Source organism: Lepisma saccharinum, chromosome 30 (genome assembly GCF_977018435.1).
Source record: "Lepisma saccharinum chromosome 30, izLepSacc3.1, whole genome shotgun sequence".
Classification (NCBI taxonomy): Eukaryota; Metazoa; Arthropoda; class Insecta; order Zygentoma; family Lepismatidae; genus Lepisma; species Lepisma saccharinum.
Window position 1 is genome coordinate 5954427 of NC_139258.1, and position 25817 is coordinate 5980243.

The following is a 25817-nucleotide window of genomic DNA, read 5'->3' on the forward strand; positions in this document are numbered from 1 at the left end:
GGGGGGGGGGGGGCAAATACTAACTGGAGTAGCACGTCATAATTTGTTGCATTTTTGCTGCCTTGGTGGCCTTTAGTTCTAGACTCACGATTTGACAATCGACGGTTCCGGGTTCGAATCCAGACCTGGCCAAGGATGTTTCTTCTGTGTGTCCCTTCATTAATTTATTCATCGTTCATTTTTAATGTCACAATTACCCAAAAGTGGTAAAAAGAAGAATGCGCTAAAAACCAAAAGAGTAATACAACTTCTTGTACTTTTAGCTTTTTACGTTGCTTTTGCAACTTTCTGGTTAATCACGACGATGAGTTGAATGGCGAAGATGAAATGAATGTGGAAGTAAACACTAAGAAATTTCAATGTAGCATTCGAATCCTAGACCCTCGTGCCATAACCACTTGACTTAAGGCGAAGAGGGACAATTACGCACCAGGCATGCATTTATTCCAATATCGTCGGAATGAGCAATGCTACTAAAAAGATCTCCGCCAGAAATGAAGAGTATGAATTTTTCCCCATGTGGCAAGTGGAAGCGGTTTCCTAAGTTGATTATTAAGCCTTATACGATTTTTGAAAAATATGATGAATTAGTATTTACCGAATCCCATGTATTCCTTATCGGACATCAACTTCAACTTCAAGTTACGGCTCATCAAATGGGAGTTTCGACTTTTCCTACTACTATGACATAGTTCTACGTGTCCTTTTTCCGTCCATGTACTTTTCTACGTCATCGGATGTTTGATATTCCCGAGAGAACGAATAAAATAATGGTCCCATAAGCCTAGTGAATTTCTCCTTGCCTCCTACGGCCATCCTGGCAGTGTTGCCAAACCTGATGTGCATAATAGAGCTAAATTTCACCATTAATATAGCTAAAGGGGACTTTCAAGGAGCTAGATTAACGAAGGCTGCATAAAGTGCCTACTAGGGTAATTTTAGTTGTCAGAGGGGTGGGGGTGCTGCTATTACCGTTAGCTTTAAAGTGATGGCAATTTATTCTTAGTTTTCACCGCCTAGATTTGGCGGCATCACCCATCTCAATAATCCAATGATGTTAATATAAAATCGAAAATAAAGGGTTCCCGGATAACAAAATTGTCATCTTCATCTTAGCCACAGCGCTATATATAAAAATACATGGGGAGGAAAGAAGAGGTGGGTGACGCAGCCTATAGCTATACGAATATCACGTCACGTGCAAAATGTACACTCATGGCAAAAGTTGGTATTTATGGGCCGGAGCCAGTGGTGGCATCATAGTGGGGCAGAGGGCGGTTGCCACAGTTCACAGTCAAACGAGTGCACGAAAGAGCCATATCTGGCTCCAAAAGAGCGAAGTTGGCAACAGTGATCAGCAGCTGCCCCAGCGAGAAAGACCTAGGGGAAATTGTCCCTCCTCGCCTTAAACAAAGCAAGTAGTAGATTCAACGCCTCCATGAAATTCAGTAATGTGACGTTTAAAATGTTGAATTTAAAAGCAATACTTTCTCATAGTATGACGCAATTATGTAATAACTGCAGAATGGTTTTTGACTAACTTGAAAGTTTCTTTCCGGTTGCTAGAAGATGTCAGTTTATTAAAAAGGATGATGTAAGCTGATTCAAATGTATGGTTTCTTTACTGTAATTCACGAAAAGTTTTCGAGATTAATACAGTAAAACCTCATTAATCCGAACCCCGATAAGCCGGACTTTGCTTAATCCGGACAGGCAAAAGGAAACAAAAGCAGAATGCAAGGTTTCAAATGTGGCAAGAAGTCAACAAGATTTATTCATTGAATCGTTGTTTTAAGTCCACTTTATGCACAGGAAGGATAATCTGGACTGGACCTACAGTTTAAAGTGGGATCCGAACCACTGTACCATTTGCCTCCACCGGGTAACGAACCCGGGACCCTTTGATTACAAGGCAACGAAGTTACCAATACGCCATCGGGGAGGCCCAGAACTTAACAAGAGTACTTACATACACCATAATGAACGTGTTTTGTTGCTATAAATGGAGTTTTAATGCACTTTCTACTGTTCTTTTAGGTTATTTCAGTTAATCCAGACTTTCCTTAAACCAGTCAACTTATCCCCCCCCCATTAGTCCGGATTTACGAGATTATACTGTATTGTTATTTCCAATCTGTGTAATATTATTATTTAAGTACGTGTAGATACATATGGATGGTATAGTGGAGGCTGTATTTAGTATTGACTGATAGTGTGGATCCTTACGGTGTTTTATTCAATGTGTAAAGTTTTATCTCACGTCTGACGTGCAGGCTGGTTAACGTCTCGTTGTTCTCGCGAAGGAATAACATCTACTGTGATAATTACAGCCCGGATTATTATGTAATATCAATGTACAAAATACAAGAAGGGAGGGAGAAGCATTTTAAGAATAGCGAAGATTGCAAACAAGTAAAAGGAGAACAGAGAAGAGAAAGAGGAAGGGATTATCTACGAAGTGAATGTCAGAGTGTGTACATAGGAGAAACAAAAAAAGAGGCTGAAAGACAGGTTGAAACAACATAGGGATCAGTGATGTGCGTCTACGCGTAAACAACGATAGTCTACATTCTACACGTAGACAATTTTATACACGTAGATTACGTAATCTATGTAAACAACATGGCGAAAGCTGATAACTTAGCACAGGGCGTCGTGAAATTAAAAGAAAATTATACTACGTATTAGTTGCTGATGTGTAACGATAACTTTTTATACTCTTTCTTCCAAATTCGAACAATTTCTCAACTAGGAAGAAACCTAATATAGGAAATATTCTAGTGTTTTATGGGAAAAAGGCCACTCTTGCCTCACGACTGCCATCTGTTGTTCTTTTTTGCATACTATTTATCTTCTTCCATAGTTGATGATGGAAGAGAAGATAAATTTTGTTGTTAATAGGATTCTTTTCAGTTCGTTAGGAACCAATATAGTTGAAAATGTCACTTTCCTTTCATGAAACCCTTGAAAATTAATTTTAATGCAATTTAGATTGTCCACGTAGTCTATGTAAACTACAACCCAATGTAATCTACGCGTAGATTACGTGTAGACAAAGCATGTAGACGTAAACTTATAGTCTACGGCACATCACTGATAGGGATGATGTACGACTTTAGAGAGAAAGAAATGCGATATTTAAACACATGAGAGAAACAGGACATGACATAGAGTGGGATGAGGCTAAGCAGATAGGAAGGGAGAAGAGAATACTAGTGAGAAAATGGAAGGAGGCCAAGGAAATAGAGAAGAAAGGTGAAGAAGACACAATGAACTGGAATGTAGGACTGAAGATAAACAAAGAATGGAAGAAGGTATTGGAAAGAGCGGAAATGACAAGAGAGAAACAGGAGAGAAGAAGGAAGAAGAATGAAGGAAAAAGAGCGTGAGATAAAGAGTCCAACCAGATTCTATATGGAAGTAAATATGTTTAGCCTTTTAGGTGAAAGTACAGTTGACAAGGGAAAGCCACCTACTAGAATGTTCCAGAACAACTTTCTAATAGTCTGGAGGGGAGTAATGTTTGTGTATATATATCGTCCTGTTTTGTACCTTGTTACATTTGTACTTGGTGCAGAGTCTGAAGAAGACCTTGCTAGAAGGTTGAAACGTTACGTTTAGTTTATGTTTTATAATAAAATACATTTCTGCCTTGGTCAGCATATTGAGTTTTCCATATCATGGAAACAAGGCTTAATGGTGCTAAATATGTATTATCAAAAGGGTAGCTAAATATGTAGTATCATACAATATGTAATATTAAAAACAATCGAGGATCCAAGCAATTTCAAGAATTCTGATAGATATTTATTATATTTGAACATTTTAATTTTAAAGATATAAGTTGTTAAAATTAAAATTTGTATCACATTTATAAACTCAAAGAAGAACAGCAACGTGCACATATTTAAGAAACCAATTTTGTCAACTATTAATTACTTTTCACATCGCAAATTATTGTAGGATACGTAAATATGTAAGAGAGTTCTTCGTAACTTTGGAAACAAATTGTAAAAAAGCGTCTACAGAAAGAACAATCGAATGAAAATACTTTTGTACTTTATTGTACAAGGGAACATATTATGTAACTCCCTACATACAGGAAAGTAGCTTTCTTGTAAACCAATGCCAAGTTTCCAGGTGCTTTGCCTAAATATTAGTCTTCAGCCTGTCTTTCGACTTGGCAGTCAATTTTAGGGGACAACACTAAGCATCTCATTGATTACAAAATATGACATCAGATGAGATACAAATTTTCTTCATCATGTTTCCAAGATCGAAAATATAGGAAAAGGAATCAAGATACGAAAACATTGCCGAAATTGTTTTTTGTACAGTAAATTAGGAAATATGTAGAATATGTAATATCCTGGCAAATGTGAAAATATGTAACATAAAACTTATGCAAAATGATGTCAGTTACATGATTCGTTGACATTTTCGTGTCTAATGTATGTATCAAGAAAGGAATAATTAAGGCAAGTTACCGCAATAAGGCCCGGACCACAATAAAGCCCACTGACTGTTTCTCTGAAACTATGAAGAGCGACTGCCAGATGGCAACATTGTATGAGAGCTGAAAGTACTCAAGGAAGAACATTACCCGTAATTCCCGCGTAGTATGAGTCGTCGCGGAACTGGAGCAGTCCGAAGTTTTGTTGCTGTTGCAAAAAAGTGAGAACTTTCAAACCACATATTTCGTCTTATATATGTTCATGTATTGTAGACAGTAGGATAATACTTGGTCTGCATGTAACATTAACCGTGTCCATTACAACAACAAAGTGTTTCCGTTGTAATTGTATTGTACTGAGCTGTTATATTACGAAACGGCATGTCGTGCAATGTTACACAACAAGGCCCAAGACCTTGTGTGGTATGCGGGACATGTGCCATGAGGAGTGTGCTGGGATACTACCTCAGGACGTGGACATTTTCACTTACCCTCGCTGCTAGATGGACTGAAACTGAATTGTAAGCTTAGACTTTTATTTCGTAAGTGGTTAATAATCTGATGAATGTGATCTTATTGCTTTTTTGTGCTTTGAAGCATAGTTTTGTAACAATTTACCATCGAACTTTGAGTGTTGCTACGCGGGCCTTATTGTGAAATAGGGTACAAAATAAGGCCCATTGCAAACATTTTTCATCACATTTTATTTTGTATTTTGAGGAATTGTACGACTGGTATATATTGATAGTCTGTAACCAACATAATAAAGTTTCATGTCCTGTAACAATAATTGTCGATTCTTCTAAATTGACAGTTTCAAAGGCAAAAATTTTTAGGTGGGCCTTATTGCGGTAACTTACCTTACATACAAATCCTACCTCTAGTGATAACCGAGAAACTTAACACGAACTGCCTACGCAAAACTCAGATTACTCTTGCACAATTGTTCACTAATAGTGCAGACGTTTTCCAAATAAGTTTGAAGTGTGCATTTGATCACACTCTCCCGATGTAAGGATCACTTCCTTGTGTCAACACAGACAGGTTCACACAGAACCCTTGGAGTGTGACAAGGAGGAACAATGATTGATTGCAAACATGGCAGCCAGGACTTCTCTTTGCTTTTACAGTCCTCAGAAGAAGAGTGTTTGCCTCGAGCGTTTCTGATGGTTTCTAACGATAGCTGACCGCATTGCTGAACCAAGCAAACTGACCGTGTCAATCATACGAATACCGATTGACCACGTCCCCCATACTTTGTGAGCCGTTTCGTACTTCTGCCAAACCTTTAATCAACGTCACTTTGGAAATTGCCCAGTGAACCTTTTAGGGGAGGCAATCATTTACGGACGGACGTCTTTAGCTTTGTCTTAAAGTACGATCTCGCATCTCCAATGAAATATGATGCAATTAAGACGTTGCCGCGCGGATTATATTTCAAGAGACTTCAAGTTCCGTATCGTAAAGAGTATTTGGTCAATGGCCCAAACTAGGTCGACTCTTTCAATGTCGTTTTCAAAGTTCTCGAGTAAGTACGCTTCTTTGAATTTAATGGTCTTCTAGTTTCCTCTGGGTATGCTACAGAGGCTAACTAACTCTCTATCCTTCTTAAACCAGAAGGTTTATGGCTGCATCAACACAAGCCTTCCATCTGTCCCTCTCCTGGGCAAGATCAATCCAATCTTTTCCATCCTTACCGATTTCCTTTAGGTTTTTGAAAATTGAGACGAGAACAAAGCGAGACCGAGATTTATTCTCCGAGACACTCGTTTTGTTGGAGACGCTGTAAACGAGAACATGTGATATTTGGAAATTTGACGTAAAGCATAAATCGGACAAATTTAGCATTACGTGTGTAACATTCAAATACAAAATATAAGGTTCTAGACACGTGACCGAATTAAAATATTCATAATGAACTGATTTGATAGAATTGTGAAGTACTTTGTTGTGTCTGCTGATACGTTCTCACGCACGATTACTTCACGCGTCGTATTATTTTACTATTAATGTTAACTTAATAATACTCAGCGGTGAACGATGAGACTCGGTGAAGTACACAGACTCCTCTCAGGTACAGGGATAGTGTTAGGCAAAGACAATATTCACAGCACAGAGAAATAAAACCACATTACTGCCGTATGTATAAACTGAAAAGTTTTATTCTTTATTTATTGCAATTATAATGCAACTATACTTGAGACGAAGGCGAGGATTTCGCTTTGTCGATGAATTGACTCAATTAAAACGCATAAACTCAATGCGTGGCTATCGGCAAGCCTATGATCACATAGACCTAGCTTGCGCCCCGAACTACCACACCAAGAGATATGCAATGATAACTGAGCCAATATTTGCTCTTTAGCCTTTTATTTCCAAATTAATCCTTAGGCTAACTTTATTATTTGACGTAGAATGGTTGCAGTATTGTGCATATCATCAATGCGTGGCTATCGGCGTACCTATGATCACATAAGCCTAGCTTGCGCCCCAAACTACCATACCAAGATGTATGCACAACACCGAGGAGTTCTTTTTAAGTTTAAAAGCTTCGTCGATCCGTTGCGAAAAAGTGTGATGATTCTTACGCGATATCCTCGCTTTTATACTATTTTCGAGGACACAGATTAAAGTACAGATGAATCATTCACTATCTACAAAAGGATACTATCAACAAAACTGACATCTATACATCTTTAGAAATACGAATTCGTATAGTGCACTCTTGCAAACATGAAGATACATTAAACTACTCATAACAGAGCATAAAATACAATAAACATTAAACAAAAGACATATATTACAAACAGGGTGCAATATTACATATAATTACAAAGAAATTACGCTTTCTTGTGCAAAAATAAATACATTAGTGACATATCTTCTACTGGTGATGTCACATAAAAATGTGGATCATATCACTGCTAAGAAATGAGAAATAAAAAATAAAATGATAATGACGTGGCCTGAATGCATGAGAAGCATATACGAAAATATGTTACGTGTGTGTGGCACTTCAACGATGTAGCCAAGTTTGACTTCATTTGTCTGTGAAGCATATAGGCTGTTACTGTTGAAATATGTCAATTATATTCATTCACAAACATTTTAACATTAATGCAATTAAAACAATAATTGATTCATTCTGTTATTTACTTGGAGTAGAACCACTTTCCGTGGAATGACCCAAATGCGACTTACTCACGCATCAAACTTACCAGTGAAATGGCTAACTGATTATAAGTATAATTTAAAGATCATAAATGCATCGTAATTGCAAAGGTACTATATTATCCCTTAACTTGTGAGGTGCTTATACTGGGACATACTTTGTGAGGTACGTCTATCAGACCGATCTGAATTTATTCACCCCTGCCTCAACATAAATTAACAATTTAACTTTCTGATATTGAAGAATAATACATTATGGGTATTTGACAGCAATTAGTGCCACAACGTAGTAAAAGAAAGGATGTTCGCCATGCTGGGAATTTGACCGTACTTGTGGTTTTTGTAATCGTAGATAGAAACTATACTTTGGAAACACTCACTGATGCCTGTAAAAAATCAAGTAACATGTGCCTTGTTTCCACTGAAAACTACAGTGTGGTGAGTTAACTAGCAAGCAAGCAGTACAGTTTGGAATGCGCAGTTGCGTCTACACATAAGACAAAGAAAGGTGCCGAATTTCAATACTACGTTGGAAATTGTCATTTCGCGGCAGAAAAGAATTATTTTTCTTCCTTTTAATTATTGATATCGTAACCTCAAACCTTAAGAATGTCGTGAAAAGATTTGCTTTGGAAAGCGTGCATGTACAAGTAAACATAAGTTGTTTTCTTTCGACTATGCATTTCCTGGTAAATTCGCCAGCGTAACTGAAAATGTGTGGAATTTCCCTTCTTACAGGCGATCTTTCACACACAACTTGTTCACAATGTATGTGAACATTTAGGCCTATGTTTCTTAGACATGTTTGTATTGTATCTTTCTAAACAGTTTAGTATTGTCATTTGTAGGTCTTTTACACTTTGTTGTCTGACTTATTGGCAACAACTTGGTATTTCATACACTTAAATTGACGATAAAATGATAAATAAGTTATATGGCGAATTTCCCAGCATGTGGCGAGAATTCCGCTACTTTTTCTCATTTTAGTATTTTTAATATTACGTCATAAGTATACGTAACACAGTCTTATGTTATATTCCTCATAATCCACAATGACTACTTTTTGTATCGTATAAATGTTGTCCTCCTTCCCCAATTCGTTTAGAAGGGAAGAAATGGAAAGCATTTTGGTGGCGAACTTCCCCTCCTTTACCCTATAGCTACTATATGCATTAGTTTATTTATCTATAAATACTATTATAAATGTGAACAAATTCATTTCGCTTGTCGTACTGTCAAAAATATACACCAAAAATAACCTTTTACGATATATTTAGCAACTAGTGAGTACAAGTTAACTATAGAAAGGAAAAAGCGAACAAAAATATTTTTAGTTTTTCATTTTCTAATAGAAGACTGAGTGTCACTCGCCATAACACTCCTTCTGAGGTACGTCAGGCAGACCGCACTTGGCAATAAACAAAGCTTCACTCCTTACACGAGATAAGTTGGCGAGAAACTGATTATGTGAGCAGTGTTGCTACGTGAAGGGAAATTTCCCTCTTTGCAGGGAAATTTTGACCGAATTTTAAGCCAAAAGGGAATAGGAAATTTCGATGAAAAATTCCAAAATTTCATGGAAATTTGAAGACATGAGACTGTATAAAACACATCATAGGTTGGTTCTATCTCCATATTCACGAATATGGGCCTACGAAAATACTAGCTGGTACTTATTTATGTTATTAGACTATTATTTACTTATTTACTATCAGCACTTAAAATAAACTATTATTATTATTATTATACCCTGATTTTTTTAGTTGAAGGGAAAAAAATAGTCGAAAAGGGGAAATTTTGCCCCTTGCATAGGGAAATTGCGGCATCACATTGTGGCAACACTGGCTGTGAGGAGGGCCAAGTACGCTATTGCGTAAGGCAGACGGAAGATGGCGGCATTAGCTTGAACGAAAGGCGGTAATCTGAAACTTCCAGGACCTCAAGCGGTCTATGAGACCGCACCTCACAATTTAAGGGTTAGTTGAAACCGTGGACCTGCAGCGTCGTTGCATACATTCAATCTCTCTCTTGTCTCTTCCGTTTTCTTATTTCGCCATCTTTTCATTCATCGTTATTGTAGTGGTTTTGGTAAAGAGGTGAAACCAATGCAAAGAGCGGACATCCAAGTCGATGTGGTTATCACAGCGTGCTATGACCCCAGGAGTTCCGGGTTCGAATCCCGGCCTGGGCATGAGTGTCCCTTCAGCAATTTCCTTATATCATCACTCATCCCCATGATCGCGATTAGCGAAAGTGGCAGATAAGCGAAGTAAACTCAAAGATCAAAGAGTTAATAGTTTAATATCTCTCTTGCTAGTGGAATTTCCCATTTCTTCCTTAGTAACCAAGCTGCATTTAATGTCATCTGCATATAGTATTTTAGTGTTTGGTGATACGTCCAGGCAGTATATCGCGATATTGAAATAATATCGTTGAGGTGATATCAACTAGACTATATATAGTTACAATATTTTGGCGATATATAGGGTGCTCCAAAAAATGTTACCACTTATATGGGAGGTTCAGTTATTGAGATTGTGTTTATATTTTGTGTTATTTGCCGTCATTGAAGGTAGTTATAGCGCGGTTGAGTCTAGAGGAGAGGAGGTATCAACTTTAGTTCTTTGCGTGTTTTCGAAAGCACGATTGAACGGACGGATGCATGTGTGCATCGAGAACGGTGTCGCCCAGGTTGAAGGTGTTCACTGATTAAATGATGGAGCTGAGCCAAAACATAAAAAAATGTATTTCACAAATCAAACATAATGCCCAACATAAATACAACAAAATAAACATAATAACTCAACCTCCTATATAAATGGTAACATCTTTATGAACCACCCTGTATATCGCGTCCGCGATAAGGATAAAATATCATATCCTATCGTCTGACGAAATATCGCGATAACAAATTTCCTATAACGTCCATCTCTCCTGTCTTCACACGTGAGATCTGTATTGGGGTGTTGATAACTGCTCACACGGTATTACAGAATTGCTTTTGAATTATAAACTGGTGACAGCTTCAAGATAACAGGTTCTCAGAGACCGTTGATGGATGAAACTGACAAATCTCCCCTTGTCCCTTTCCCGCCAATCAGATAACATCATTCTCGCCTTCATTTCGTGCATCGTTGACCACAATTACATCGGACTGTCATTCCAAATTTTCCATTCCTTCAAGTAAGGAAGATCTTTCTGCCCGTGATGTGGGAATTTATGGATCAACGGGTGAATAAAGTATCGAGGTACAAACCGTATCAACCAATGCAGCAGCTACGTGAGTCGAATGAACCAGCCTTCTGCTAGGGGACGAATTCTTGGTTGCTACAAGCAAGGTGTTGTACGTGCTTCTCATGTGTATGCACCGTGTAGTAGTTAATCGCTGGTTCCTTCTGTGTCCTTCTATCTGAACTCTCAGTACAACAACGTTTGTTTCACATTGGATGAGAACAGCACATAAATAGACTTCGTGGCAAGGTGGTCAATAGGACGACCAAAGAAGGGTAGACGTAACGGTTTCAGTGGGCCGTTTTGAAAGTTAGTTCTAAGTCCACTTTATGCACAGATAGGCTAATCGGGACCGGTTGCGGGTGAGCGCCGGGCTCACTTTCAATTTTAATGAAGTGCCATTTTAACAGTATTTAAAATATTAGCCTGTGGTGCTCTCTGACTGTCTCAACCTTAAAAGTCAGTATGGAAGTAAATGGAGTACTTCCCTCTCTCTCTAATACATGAGTTTTCCCAATACCTCTGTCCTTCTCTACCACCGCTGCGTTGCCAGATGTTACAAAATTTACAAAATGTGAAAGTCATAAATTTCAAACAGTGAAATCATTACCCTGTAGAGCTTTTTATGCTGTATTTACTGACGGCATTATATAACCTGTCATAAATTCATGTCATCTGAAATTTCCATAATTATGCAATTTTGCAAGACGCTTAATTTTTTTCTAGTAAATACTTCAAAAGCCATAAATATCAAACCGCTTGAACAACTTCGCCAGTTTTTTTTCTATGAGATCTATGGTGTTTGTAGATATGATATTCTTCGCCTCAGTGAATTAATTTGCTTACGAGTTATATATATATATACATTGGATATTTTGTATAAATCATCAGGCCGTAACACGAAAAAGTTGGTTAGCGAGAAACTTTTCGGTTTGTCGCGATACACGTGCAGACCAAGCGAGAAAAGTGTTGACCATTGTTTGAAGTTATTTTTAGAATGCATTGTTACTCCACAGCACCGTTATTTATTCCGCAATCGTAGTTTGTTTATGCGGGCTGTCTCGCGTATCAAATTCATTGCGCGCCACCGAGGTTACAATTCAGTTGCAGGCATTTGCCCCGGTTCGTAGGAAGTGCAGTGTGCTTTATTTTCCGTAAAAAATGTATCTTAATGTTTGTTTTTGCATTTATTTAATTCTGTTTATGTAAAGGATACAACATTCAACGAAAGAAGTAACAATAGTTGTGTCGTGTATTACACATATAATGCAAATGTAAAATAGTAAATAGTTACGTCAAAATATAAACATTTACATGCAAATCTTGAGGTAACTATAGTTGTTTTTTTTTCAAAATGCATCAAATACATAGATTTTGATGATTTCCTATACGATATTAAGGAAGTATATTTGTCGCAATCATTAGCGATTAACAGCGACTCGATGACACTCCGTTTGTTGATTTGGCAACGCCGCGCTCCATTTAAACCATACTGACTTTTAAGGTTGAGACGCTCTATAGACGTATATGCGAAAAGTTGCTGCAAAGTTAACCTGTCGCGGGTCTTAGTGAGGTTCCAGTTCATTTACACGCATGATCTTGAGGAGAGAGATTGCACTGGTTCCAAATGACCTGGAACCACTTACTTAACAGAAAATATGCAATTATGAAAAGATGGGTGCTGCAACGGACCCACTGACACATCAGAGTGCACCAAAGCTAATTTGGAAACTCGCCATCACTGGAAGATTGCAAGAAGCGACCTCACCCAGATGAAGACCGTTATAAATAACGCTGACAACACGACCGGGCGAATACGCGTATGGAACGAATTGCGTTCACTTAACGTGAAAGCGGCTGCAGCAACCGTTGAGCGTGTGTAATGAGGAATCATCGACTTGAAAGGTTGATTCACTTCGACGGCCATCTTCTTTGAGGACTTGATGGCTGCGTATTGAGTCTTTGGAAATTGAAAGGTGGTGCTGGTGATTAATACGTTGTCGAGTGTTCACAAAGGGGGGCATCGTTTCGGCTCCTGCGCTATAAATAATGAATAATCAAGCGTTTTTCCTGTCAACAATAGCAACAGCTTTTCTCTTTTCAAAATACATTCAAGAACTTTCAGAACATGTTCGCAGTTTAATCGCAAACTTTCTACCACTTGAGCACTATCAATATCCATACAACAATTATGTATACGGAACTTTCCCCGAAATCAGACAAATGTTCTGACTCCAATAACACATTGACGTGCATAAACTACAAATTATGCATTTTTTTGGTGTGTTAAAATACACACAGAAATACATTAAAAGCATTTTTATCAGCTGATGTTCGGTGTCCAGAGACGTCTCCTTAACGCATGCGTCGATTGTGGGGAAAATTACAGCTTTCTCTGCGACGACATTAATGAGCATTTCTACATTCTAATTTCTTCATATAGGATTTTCATTGATTGATTGATTTAGTTTATTTTACTTCGCGTTTTGTGCCTCTTGGCTAATTTGCGAAGATGTGGATGAGTGATGAAATGATGAAAGGACATGCACAAACAACCAAGCCCGAGTGGGATTCGATCCCGGGACCCTTGGCGTCGCAGCGCATTCTTCATATAGGAGAAGTATTTATTTTACATGAGAGCGCTCAACTAAGATTATATTACATTTCTTGGATCTGAAGTGACGCATGCGTCAATTGTGGGAAAATAATTATTACTTTCTTTCACTTCAGATCCAAGAAATGTAATGTAAGTTTAGTTCAGCGCACTCGTGTAAAATAAATACTTCTCCTATATGAAGAGGGCCTCCCCGATGGCACAGTGGTAGTGTCGTCGCCTTGTAATCAAGGGGTCCCGGGTTCGATGCCCGGTGGAGGCACATAGTGGTTCGGATCCCACTTTAAACTGTAGGTCCAGTCCCGATTAGCCTTACTGTGCATAAAGTGGACTTAAAACACCACATCAATCAATCAATCCTATATGAAGAAATTAGAATGTAGAAATGCTCATGAATGTCGTCGCAGAGCAAGCTGTCCTTTTTCCCACAATTGACGCATGCGCAGCATGCACCGCATGAGTTCAGGAGATGCCTCTGAGATGCATTAAACATGCATCATTTAGGAAGATAAGACAAGATCATTTCAAAGGTAACAAAATTACACATTTTGTATGTCAATGGACACGTTTTGGGTTCTGTGTGTAGCAATCCTTGGAAAAATATAATGTGCTTCGACTTATCAGACGTTTATATTGTGAATTTACAATAATGTTATGGTACAGTACAAAGACAAAATATTTGTGCGAGACACGAAATTTATTAGTTTCTCAGTTTTGCAAGAATATCACAAAATGCATTCAGTGTCACTTGTCCTGAATATTGTGTGTGTGTCATGGTAAACAGTTTTGCTGCCTTGTGATACTTTGTCACGGCAATTAGTTATCACTAAAAGGTCAACGATATACAGGGTGATCCGTTTGAGATGTCAGAAACTCTTGTATGTAACGGTTCACTATTCTGGTATCTCAAACGGATCACCCTGTACTTTCATGTCAACAATTTGTGAATTTAGTTCAGATCAACACACAACTTAAATACGTGAATTAAGAAACTTGAAAATGCGTTGTATTTATTGATAAACAATGTTAAATCTTTTAAAATTCTTCAAGTTATTTTGAAAATGTTGAAAATATTTTCCACGATTTCAAACAGGACGTAACATCGTAAATAACTGTGATGGCATGGATAAAGAGTGGCGCATATTGTATCTACCAATGTCAATTTGAAACTGTCGGAACACATGCGCAAAAGTCTCTCATGCTCAGAGGCGCAACCACGAATTTTCGTCTGGGGGGAGGCAAGTACCAGGAAAAATGTACCAACAATTACAATGGTAACAGTTCGTTATATCGGAGACATTAAAATCGCATATTTTGTGTTTTGCATGTTTCGTACTTACCAATTGTGTATTGCGGAACATGGTTCAAGGTGCTATTATGCTTTTTACACGGAAACAAACACAATTTTTCACATAGAGAGTACTTTTTTTATTCCTTTTTTCGCTTCCGTAACACACAATATGGCGGACAGAGGTTGACTAGCGTTGTAGGTATGCAGTATTTCCAACCTTCTTCACCGAAAAATACCTACTATCGTGTTCGTCACGTGTGCAAATTGTACATTATGCACGGGTAGCTGACTGATAGCCCCACAAACCATTCACGGATAGCCCCACGAACCATTTCCGATAAGGTTATGTTAGGTTTCGTTAGGTTAGGCAAGCATAGTTAAAAAAAAAAGGGGGTTGGAAAAACTGACAGGGGTTACGTCATCAAACGTATGCAGCATCCGGTTCACGTAGCGAAAGCAATGACACTTGTGCGTCGGTGAGTTATTTCTCTTGAAAAATACATGATTTCCCGGTCAAATATATTCCACGATGAAAGAAAATACCTCGACGAACGTTGGAAACCTTAGAGAAACTCATTTCCGTAAGTAGTTTCTTGTGTAAAAATGAAGAAATGTGTCTCCGATATAACGAACTGTTACCATAACAATAATGGCATTATAATAATAATTATTATTATTACTAGTGGTAGTATGAAAGATTTGAAATATTTTTTCAACACCGTCAATTTCACATTAGCTAATCTCGTAATGGAAAACAGGCAAACAAACTGTATTTTTGAATGGCAGGAAAAGAATGATAATTGCATTCCGAAGATCATTATTTCTGTATATAACATGTATAATTTTCAAGTACAACGTATGTTTTACACATATGCAATATGGAGCGACACAAAATAAGAAAATACATATGCAACATGCTAACACTAAATTGCATACGTATTCAAAGTGTATTCAATACAGATATACAACACATATTATTTAAATACATTACATCAGAGAAAAGAAGAAAAGTGCGAGCGAAGCGATCAAGAATATTTTTAGGTACATTTTTTGCAATTGAAAACAATATTGAGTTAATAGGGCGAAAATAAATTTCATTTCACTGGATGCCATGGCATTCTCTCTTTTACAACGTTTTTTTAAATTTAGATCGCTCGGCATCCATGGCCGACTCCCGCTAGCTACGGCTCTGAACTTGACGAGACTGAAAAAAGAAGGTACTGCAAGCGAAGCGAGCAAGAAAATTTTACGAAATGTATTTTAATTTACATATAATTTGAAATCAAAGGGAGAAATTGCTCCTGTGTCCCCCCCCCCCTGCATGTGCCCTTGGCAATGTTTGCCCCCACTTGCCCACCTAGAATTGACTCGTAGAAGGTTCCATTCAGGAGATGCGAGACTTGCAGCTAGCTAAACATGGGAGACATCTGCGCATGCGCACTGCGTTCCGACATGGTTGCCAACTGATATTGGCAGATACAATATACGTGAGGTTTACGTAGCCATGAAACTATTGCGAATATATAGACGACAGCTACAGCAAACGCCCCAAGGATTCACATGAATGCTCTGGAAGGAATTCTGAGCAAATGCAATTTTTGAGAATTTGGAATATCATAGCGAGTTTTCGACAGGAGAGGAATTTTTGAAACTGCTTCGTTGGCGTTGGCGAAAGGCCCAGCGCGATCTTATGAAGCGAGTTCCTCAGTAGTGTTGGGCGATAAATCGTACAGACGATATATCGCGATATTGAAAATAAACTACCGTCCAGGCGATATTAACTAGACGATATATCGTAACGATATTTGGGCGATTCACATCATGGAGATGATATATTTACTTGTTTTTATTTATTTAATTGTAGTTGTCTCCAACAGAGAAAGCTTCTCCAATTATGGGAGACTTGCATACAGTTTAAATATACATACATAATTAATAATATATAAAAACACACATACACACAAATAAAGAGATACTTCACACAAATAGATATTTACAAGACAAAACAATACAAAGCCATATCTACACTCATAGTAAATGGTAACAATATACCTCACCCATGATATATATACGTGTTTAGAAATCCCTAAATGTCTGCATTTACAAGACAATAATTTCTATAATTTCTTGCGCAAACCATAATGATTGAAATTTTGTCTTGCTAACATTCAGGGAATACAAAACAATACAAAGCCCTACATACACTCATAGTAAATGATAAAAAATAAATACCTCACCTATAACATATATTTATATTCAGAAATCCCAAATATTTGCACTTATAAGACAATAATTTCTATAATTTCTTGTGTAAAACATAATGATTGCAACTTTGTTCTATAAATATTCAGGGAATACGAAAAGTCTAACTCATTATCTATCATTGATAACTTATTGTACAAATCTAACATTTGCTGTAACGGAAAGTTTTGATACTTCTTAGTTTTAGCCATTTGACAATTCAGCAAGTTTCTATTTCGAAGATGACAACATGTAGTATTAAAAGATATTTTGCTTAAAATTTGAGCATTATCAATAATATCGCCGATATCACGATACGGAAAAAGTATCGTATCGTCTGTAACGATATTTTCTTGTCGATATATCGCAATATCAAATTTCCGATATCGTCCATCTTTATTCCTCAGAGAGTTCTCTTTCATGTCGGAACCATAGGCCACAGACGTTTTTTCGAGAATTTGAATAAACCGAATAATATACTTCTTACATCGCCGTGGGTCCCTTGTGCCCCACTTACATACTTACTGTCCGTGACGCACAGCACGCGTCTGTTATTATCCGCAATGATCCCACTGGAATACGAAACTCAGGAAGGAAAATATGCGGCGCTCCATAACCCAACCGAATCTTCAATCACGCCCGAGACAAAACATGTAACAGTTCAATCTTGTTCCACACGACGCGCGGGGACAATGAAGGGTCTTCGCTTCACGATGTGTCAGAGAGACATGCATCTGGGCTTCCGTCGTGACCAAAGCTTTGTTTAAGGTTTCACAACAGCCTGGGGACATCGAATGACATGGTATTGTTTGTTTCGTCCGTCGTTAGGAATTGCATGCGAGAGATGGGAAAGCGCCGATGCAAAATTGGTAGGTAGCTGAACCCTTTTTTTTATTTTGCATATCACGAACAAAGAGTTTTTTTCCCCCTTAGATTCCTTATCTTCTTTAACCCATGGGCGTCGCCAGAAATTTTTGTAGGGGGGGATCAGGCCATTAAAAAAAATTGAATAATATAATTAATAATAATAGTTATTATTATTTATTATTATAATTATTTTAATATAACTTTTATTAAGTAATAAAAAATAAAGCAATGTTATTCCAAATTTATTTTTATTGTATTCTTGGGGAGATTTTTCGACTTGATTAATAAATGTGTGAATATCCAGCATATCTATTTTTCAATATATTCTCACATTTCATGCAGTTAGTGTACTGATGCATAGTCATTGTGTTTGTGTTATTAACTTTTAAATATTTCGTTCAAGGGGAAAATTTCAGCCGTAATGTTAATGTTCTTTGACCTCTCGCATAAATCTGATTCATGTAGTCTTGAAAACTTGAATATTTGGCAAACTATAGAACATGAACACATAACCTGGTTTCTGTATTTTTATAGCGCAATATTTACGTTCCAATGTAGTTTTTACTTCGAGCATTCTGTTGGAATACTAACTCAACTTTTTTCTGCAATCTAATCTATCTTCTATATATATAAAAATGGATATGTGTGTAAGTGTGTATGTTTGTTACAGCATAACTCTCGAACGCCTGGAGCGATTTCAACCAAACGTGGTACACGTATCACTTGACATCTCGAAAGAAATACTGTGGGGGTAAGACACCCCTGGCACCCCTAGGGGTGGGGTGGGGTGGGAAGGAAGTGACATGTAAAAATAATCGAAAACGACCAATATTAGTGTGGAATCCATAGTTTTCGGGGTCGGTAAGATGAATAGTAACACTCCCAATGCCTTTCAATTCCAAGTTCATTTTACACTATAGTTAGAATTCATTATTTTCATTTCTAATAGAAGATTCGGATAAGTAAATACCCGGGCAAGGCCTGGTAGCTAGTTAACTATAAAAATAAAAACAGTTCTGCTTTATTGTAACTTGAAGTGAACAATGCCATTTCCACGGGGGGTGGGTGAGGTAGACGGATCTGTTCGACCTCCCCTCTCGACGCCTAAGCATTAAACACATCGTGTTAACAAGGCAACTACTGTACGAACTGCTATCTGCGTCAAAAATATTAAACTCTCGGTTTATATGCTCATAAAATGTTACTCCCGTGGAGGAAAAAGATTAAATATACCTCATTGGAAAGCTTCAAGTATCTATTTTTAATAAGCATTATCTGAAAATTATTGTTCATTCCATTTTCTTATTATAACGAAAAATGCACTAAAATGTGTTTTTTTTTCATTTTGCAAGAACCGGGAACATTATACCGTACAGTTCATAATTAATTGTATACGTAACATTGAGATTTTGTGTACTTGAATTCGGATCATTTTTACACCTGTGTGGAAAAAAAAATCAAATGCAGTTATTTACTAGATACTTCAAAAATTGATCTTAATAGGGAAATGTGCTAACTCGAAATGAATAATTGCAAATTTAATAAAATTACAAAGAACCGTTGATGTAACCAGTAGCGTACGCAGGATTTCGTCAAGGGGGGGGTTATTTCTAAAACTTTATCCAAGTTCACATTACCTTTGATTTATTATACTTTAATTAAATAATAATAATCCCAATTAATTAATAATACTTATAATTAATTAATTAGCTGAATTACTACTAATACCACTACTACTATTATATAGTAGAGATCTACATAAATATACCATTTATGAAAACAATAGAAAGAAATTACTTTCTAATCATTCAATGTTTATCAAATCCTGGGAGCATTTTTTTGTTTTTGTTTTTGTTTTTTGTCTGGTCAACGAGGTGAGACATTTTAAGGGTGAAGAAAATCTATAAAACAAGAAAATATATTAAAATAAATTGAAATAATTAAAGTATGGAACTCATCCAAGGAGCTGCGGTGGTCTGGTCGGTAGAGCGGATAATCGCGCGGTAGATCCGGATTCGATTCCCCGAAATTGGTTGGAATTTTTCCGGCTTCTTCCCCGCATAAATGTCCCCGATAATTCACATCTGGATTGTCTCACTGTTCTTACCAACAAAACATTTTCCAATAGTTAAGCTTATTGTCGTTTGAATAATTGTCTAGTCAACAAGGAGACATTTTACAGAGAGACATTCAAACGTGCTGCGGTAAATAATACAATGGGAAGGCAGACTGGTGACTGTATTCTTGTCCGCCTAGCCTTTGTCTATACATTAGCATCTAACAACGAACCAAGAACTTTCTTTAGTTAATTCTCATTGTTCACTCAAAAAAAATACATGTTCGTTGAACACTTGCGTACGTAGAGGCATGGCCGATGGTTAGAGATGGTTACTTTTGGTAAATAAAAAAGCAAAATTTCAGTATAAAAACAGACTCAATTTCGGGTTCAAAAGCTGTAAATAAAATGAAATTTCGCTGTTATAGCGGTGAAAAAGCGGTATATAAAATTACATTTTGGTTTTAAAAATGTGAATATAATCCCATTGATTTAAAAACTGCACTATTACACAAAATAAACATATCCCTTCTAATAGCACATTAAATCATTACCAGAATATTAAGTTTATTCCTATATAGAGGAGTCCATTTTTGCTTTTCAAATATTTACAGCAAAATTAATCAATTTTCCGTGAATTGCATAACACACAGGGTACTTCAGACTTCAGAAAGTGTCGCGTAAGTATATAAACGGTAAATTTCGTGTTTAAGAGTCTATTTCGCATTTTGCAGTTCATTTCGCATCATTTCGAGACAAAACAGGGTAGGAAAATGCACCTCACACCTTTCAGAAACCTTAAAAATTAACATTGCAATGTGTTATTTCAAATTTCGTTTTCTTTTTGTCAAAAACGAAACATGCATGCCTCTACCGATGATGTTACAGCCCCTACCAAAATTTTGAGAAAATCACAATTTTCAAATAAAAATCCGTTAAGAACTTTAAAAAATCAAAATGTGTAAATACGACACCTCTTTTAAAGTGAGTTCCGATTACCATTTTTGTCTTTGAATACAATTTTAATAGACTGAAAAGCTCCAAAAATACGAAATATTTTATTATGCATCCTGCCCTCCAAAACGAAGCCATGTGTTATCGACATTTACTATTCCAGCCCCTCCCCCCCAAAAAAAAACTGCGTACGCCAGAGTATTGAACATTGTTGCAACTGAAATACAAAACATTTTATTTCTCTTTTAAATCATAGTTACCCTCATATTTCACTTTCAAGAACTTGTGCTTATTTTCAAGGCATCACTCTGAAAGACGCGTGTGCTAGGAATGCTGTGCTTTTCTCCATGCTACATCGAAATAATAATTCAAATTATTATTTTATTTATTTATTTATTTATTAACCAATCACCTATAACAGAGCGAATGCTCCAATTACAATAGGCTATATACAGTATAGTTTACATAAATATATAATACATGATGCAAACACATAGTAATTATTACACAAAACATTAGATAAATATGAATACAAAAAGTTATACAAATACAAAAGTTACACAAATACAAAAAATTACATACATATACATATTACAAATTTTGAACAGAGGAGAAAACTAAAGGACAGAAGAAACAAAACATAAACAAGTAACAAACTATAAAAGCTTGAGAAGAATAAAGAAATTATACGAATACCACTATTTAAATAGGAAACAGGAATAATCAATACAAAGCAAAAGTTCAAATTTGAATTCGTTTATATATATACAAAATTTGGAAAGGTATTATTATTACTAGTGGTAGTAGTAGTAGATGTAGTAATAGTAATAGTATTGTCCCAGATATTTGACTGTGGTAAATTGGCCATTTAAATTTTTTTCCACAGCATTTTTCATATTATTTCACAAGCTCAAGGGGGGGTTTAAACCCCGTAACCCCCCCCTTGCGTACGCCACTGGATGTAACGCATTTCATTCAAATACGGAAGTTTGACGTATGTAGCTATCTCTAACATGACCAGAGATGTAGTATGGTAAATGAGCGCGTGACGTATGGCACGATGCAGCCAATCTCAGACTCCGTGGGTTGCAATTCGTGAAAATATTGTAAAGCGCACTTATATTGTGTAGAAAATGTAAATTTTGAGTTATTAGGCAACAAAACAAGACAGAAAATCTTAACACCGATCTTTAAAGCCAAATTATCCACATACACAACTTCATTCATGGACAGGCAACTTGAATTAATAATAAATTGTAATAATAACAATAACAAATCCAGAAATTTGATAACAACAACAAACTTAGTTTGGTAAAGGAGAATAACTTACCTGTCTATATTTCAAAGAGCCCCCATTTCATTGTTCAGCGTATGGATTCTGAAAGAAAACAAATTTTGAAATCAACTCAGTGTTCACTATAAGGAAAAAATACAAACACGTAATTACAAACTACACAACTATTTCAATTTGCGAAATTAATTATAATTTCAAATTATTAATAACTTATAATACATACCAGAAAGTTTTATTTTTGCTTGCTGGCTAAAACTACTGAGTATGTTCCTTGTGCTTGGCACGTTAAGAAACTTAAAGTAAAAATGTTAATTTTAAAATAATTGTGATAACACGTGAGGCAAGCACAAAATACAATGCTCAAACTTGTGAAATCGCTAGAAGGCCTCTCGGAAATGCTCTGTTTGATTGCAACGCCACCTATCGGAAATGTTCTGTTTTGTCAACAAAGAGCAAACCTCGGAACGCGCAAGGAGTAAAGCACTCTGTGTTTACAAAATGCAATCAATGACGGCTTGTACCCACACATTCGCACACATTATTAGCATTTTACCAACTAGGACGACGTTCTCAAACAATGAAGTCAGTGGCGGCTTGTAATCACACATTCGCGATTATCTCGAAAACGGCTCGTTTGCAGACCCATGTTTACTGAGACTTTTTTGCTTCTATTATCGTGTACTTCCACCTGTGTCAATTTGCGCTATTACTTGTGACATCCACGGTTCAACGGACATCGCTGCCACGTTCTCAAGCACACTTTTCCTCAGTTGGAAGAAATCTGCATAAAATCGCTTTCGCAATATCAATTGACAATGATAGTGGATTTTAAAAACAGAACGATCGTTTACAAAACTTAAAAAACGGCAGCTTTTCTGTTCTCACGACGATTGAAAATAAAAGGCATACTCGAAAAGAAAATGATTAGCATAGATTAACGCAGAATTCAAGAAGCTAAATTTTGATGGAACTCGTTATGTAGGTCTACTGGTTAATCTTTAATTGGAGTCCAAACTTGAGTATCTATATTTTTTTAATCCAACAGTAATGACGTGTCCACACATTGTGGTACCACGGTTTAACTTTGAGAAACAATATAGTTGCCATAACTTATGCTCCAGCCCTCGTATATTTTTGAAAACTGAATTATTACAATTACAGTATACGTTCATGATTATTTCTTTATGGCAGTGTAAATTGGCGATTTTAGACTATTATTTCTCCAATCACATTTTTCCTGCGCAGTTTTCAAATGTCACAATCACTGAAAAGCACAGAAAGTACAAAACCAATCCGGAAATGAAAGAGCTTTGATGCTACATCTCATGTATGGTTATTAGCGCTCCCTCATACCGTGTCCATTTTATACCCGACGCTGCGGGACACAAGGCATAGCGGTTACCTCCTTGTAGGCTTCTGGTGCGTCGGCTCCTACACAAGGAAAAACATGCAGCATTCTATTTGCATTGCTGACCGTGGAGAATCCACCCGTACGCAGATGATACAAGAGTCAATAAAGAAGATGAAGAACGCTCAGCGCCAGAGATTGCCAAGGGTGCAAGGGCGAAGTCTTCTTCGCTCCGTGCCCCCCATTGGCTGCAGTTTGAGGATCACAATGGACGCAGAAATTGATCTAGCGGTGCCTTTAACTCTTGCAGCCAAAGGCAAAATCGATTTGAAGGGTGTATTCTGCTAATATCTGTTGTTGGCCTTTGCAATCCTTTCCTGCAGTGGAGGAGGACTGCGTATAGAGACACATGGGGCTACAGTGACCAAGATGAACAACCTTTGAAAATTATATCGAAACATGGCTGGTTTCGGATGAAGGAGTATGGATCTCACTTAGCGCACAAAACTCCAACACCTTCTTGGCCAAGTGCTCTATTTCGGCTTCTGACCTCAGGCTAAATGCTTTTGTTGTTAGGCTAAATGGAGTGTATTTATGTTAAGCAGTGTCGTGCCCAGGATTTTCGGAAGGGAAGGGGTTATATATACACTTTTTTTTAGTAGTCAGCCCTCATTTTGTCATATTTTCCTACCTTTGACGTTCTTTTTGGTAACACTTTACTATAGGGGTGACGGATTTCTTACTTTTTACAGGAGAAAGTACTTACGCAAATTATTTTCTGTAGCGTTGTGGAAGTTCGTGAATGTAGTTTTGATCCATTTTAATACGAATGCAGGTTGTTTCCTGCGAAAATCTCTGTCCGACACGCTGTTTCTGCTGCCGCCATTTGCTTTCTGCACGAGAGCACAATTTTCCGTGTGTTAGATGACGTAAACCCCGTAGGCAGTGTTTCAAACCACGCCGTGTTATCGCTACAAGATGACGTGTCGAGGATGCGTCGTGAAGTTGCTGCCGGGTGTGGAAGATGCCGTGGAATTTGTAATTTAACATGGAATCTTGAAGAAAGAAGTGGAATGCAGGACGTGGAAGTTTAAAATTAAAAGAATTCCATGTATTTTCTTTCATCGAGAAAAACCGATGTTGTCCGTATTTGCTAAATTGTACGAAATGAGTGCTAATGGAACCTAACCTAACAGGCCTAACCTAACCTCGTAGGCATACCTCGTCCCCGTGATGGTTCGTGGAACTATCGTGAATTTTTGGGCTAACGTCAATGGTTTTTGGGGCTACCCGTGGATGGTTTGTGGGGCTAACGTCAATGGTTTAGTAATTACTCTTTATGTCAAGAATTCAAATTTTTTTGGTGAAAAAATTTCGTTAAGTGTTTAATTTTTTTAATTTAGGTATTTTTCGGTGAACAAGGTTGCAACACTGCATGCACACTCCAAATCGACAAAACACTGGCACAACGCGCGATGAAAGGGTAAGCTCTCGCCATATTGTGTGTTGAAATAAGGAACAACAGTAAGTACTCGTAAATGTAAGAAATATACATTATTTTCGTTTGAAATTCATTATTTCACGTAAATAAATGTTCCGCAATGCAGAATAGTACGTTAGCAATGTAAAAAATTGCGAAATATATCATTGATAGGTGTCTCCGGTATAGTAAAGTAGTACCTTCTTTTTTTTAGGAATACTGGGCGAAAGGGGGCCTATAACCCCCATCAACCCCCCTTGTGCACGCCACTGATGTTAAGGGATTTAAACCTAATAAAGCAACCCTGAGCAAGGAGGTGTTAGAGTTTTTTTTTGCGATGAGTCATATCCAAGGAATATTACCCTGGATTTTGCCTAGTCCCAAATTACCTTCGGATTAAGTTCACAGATTGCACAAAATTATAACTTTGAGTACACAACAGTGGCGTAAATAACACGTCCGATAAATTAAGAAAGACCCATAATTCACAAAAGTTTATTTTCAACCAAACATATTATATATATATATAACTGCAAACACAAACTGTTAATCACTAGAAAAGTAGAAAGTGGATTACTAAATTAGGAAAAAACCTTCATTAGCTGAATAGTTCAAGTCATCGAAGGGTAGACAAAGAAAATGCACTGGCAACGCTGGCTTTCACAGATTTGTTTTCAAAGGAGCTGTGTATAAGAACTATACACGCTGCCTGTAAGTTGTGTGTCAATCTGGCTTTGAGAAAAGGTTTTCTACTTAATAGATGAATTTATTCTGCACTCAAAAGAAGATTTAAATTTCTAGAACTTTTAATATGTGC

The 25817-nt window shown here is 37.1% G+C and overlaps 1 protein-coding gene across 1 annotated transcript in view; it reads right to left on the minus strand.

Moving 5' to 3' along the window:
• Positions 1–22256, minus strand: part of sha (shavenoid) — a 509126-nt gene extending 486870 nt beyond the window's left edge. The window contains exon 1 of the mRNA XM_083115602.1: positions 22209–22256. The gene's annotated coding sequence lies outside the window, so the exon portion shown is untranslated. The remainder of the gene's footprint in view (positions 1–22208) is intronic.
• Between the last annotated feature and the right edge of the window lie 3561 nt (positions 22257–25817).